The 285-nt window shown below is 41.4% G+C and overlaps 1 protein-coding gene across 1 annotated transcript in view; it reads left to right on the forward strand.

The window, feature by feature from the left end:
* The window catches only part of LOC119590595 (uricase-like), a gene marked incomplete in the record, with an annotated part of 12,643 nt that overhangs the window by 4,344 nt on the left and 8,014 nt on the right, over positions 1 to 285 (forward strand).

Raw genomic sequence — 285 nt, forward strand, 5'->3', positions numbered from 1 at the left:
CATTATGGTGCTGAAAGATGCTTTTAGATATAGGACACGGAGGATTGTGTACGCAGTGCCTCGTTTAAGGTACAAGTACGACTATTCAAATCCTGCAAATCCAGTTAAGCATCGACACAGTCCATTGATCCCTAAAGAAAACTATCATAATCTGTATCCGGCCTCATCGAGAACACCCTGGCTTTCACTTTACTACGGATGCCACTTAAAACAGGAAAAGCTCACCCTGAAAAGTCACTCTTAAAGTTCGCAGAAAGCTCACCTGCACATTTTCTTATAATTTGA

Source organism: Penaeus monodon, chromosome 27 (genome assembly GCF_015228065.2).
Source record: "Penaeus monodon isolate SGIC_2016 chromosome 27, NSTDA_Pmon_1, whole genome shotgun sequence".
Lineage (NCBI taxonomy): Eukaryota > Metazoa > Arthropoda > Malacostraca > Decapoda > Penaeidae > Penaeus > Penaeus monodon.